This window comes from Frankliniella occidentalis, unplaced genomic scaffold (genome assembly GCF_000697945.3).
Source record: "Frankliniella occidentalis isolate FOCC.00 unplaced genomic scaffold, Focc_3.1 Scaffold373, whole genome shotgun sequence".
Classification (NCBI taxonomy): Eukaryota; Metazoa; Arthropoda; class Insecta; order Thysanoptera; family Thripidae; genus Frankliniella; species Frankliniella occidentalis.
The window spans coordinates 70198-71075 of NW_026267496.1; positions in this window are offsets into that span (position 1 = coordinate 70198).

Below are 878 nucleotides of genomic sequence, written 5' to 3' on the forward strand. Positions count from 1 at the left end.
TCGCGGGCGAGCTGTGCCACGCGCGACGCTCTATGACCTTCGCGCGGTACGGCCCGCCGAGAGAGAGAGAGGTTAGGGCGGCCCGCTCGCCCGCCGCGCGCTCGCCCCGCGCCCGCCGCACGGCCCTGCACGCCGTGCTCGTCGCAGAGTGCTCGTCGGAGATAAGGGCGTCCGTGTCGAGCTGCGCGGGGCTGGTGCGAGCGGCACACGGTGGCGTAGCCGCGCAGGGGCAGTTCGTGAGCTGGAGGGAGAGGAGAGGGTTGGAGAGGCCCTCGCTGACCTCTCTCTCGCTCTCTCTGTATATCTTTCTCTATGTCTGTCTCTGTCGCTCTCAGTGTGTCTATCTGAGTTTCTCTCGCTCTTTCTCGCTCTCTCCCCATCTCTCTCTCAGGGCGCCCCGCCTCCTGTCGCGGCGAGAGATCGAACGGCTCAGTCCTGGACGCTAAGGCCGGGGCCAGGCCCGACAAGGCTCCGCGTCCGGATGTGCAGGATTAGGGCCCAGCGTGAGGCCGACCAAGTTGTGGCGGCGGGGAAGGGAAGGTGTGTGGGTGAGAGAGAGAGAGCCTGCCTCTCTCTCTCTCTCTCTCTCTCACACACACACTCACTCTCTCTTTCTTCCTCTCTCCCTGGCTCTCTCTCCCAGCTTGTGTGGCAAGTCGGCATGTGTGCGTTTGTGTACGAGTGTTAATTTGAGTCTGTGTGCGTCCGTGAGTAAGTGTGTGCCTGCCTGCGTGTGTGTGTGTGTGTGTGTGTGTGTGTGTGTGTGCATGCGATGGGCTTGGAAGACAAACACATACGGACGGGCAAGGGCGGGGATACGGTTTAGTGGAATTCCAAGGGGCGCGGCGGGCGTGGGCCGCTCAGCGGAGGGTCGGGGG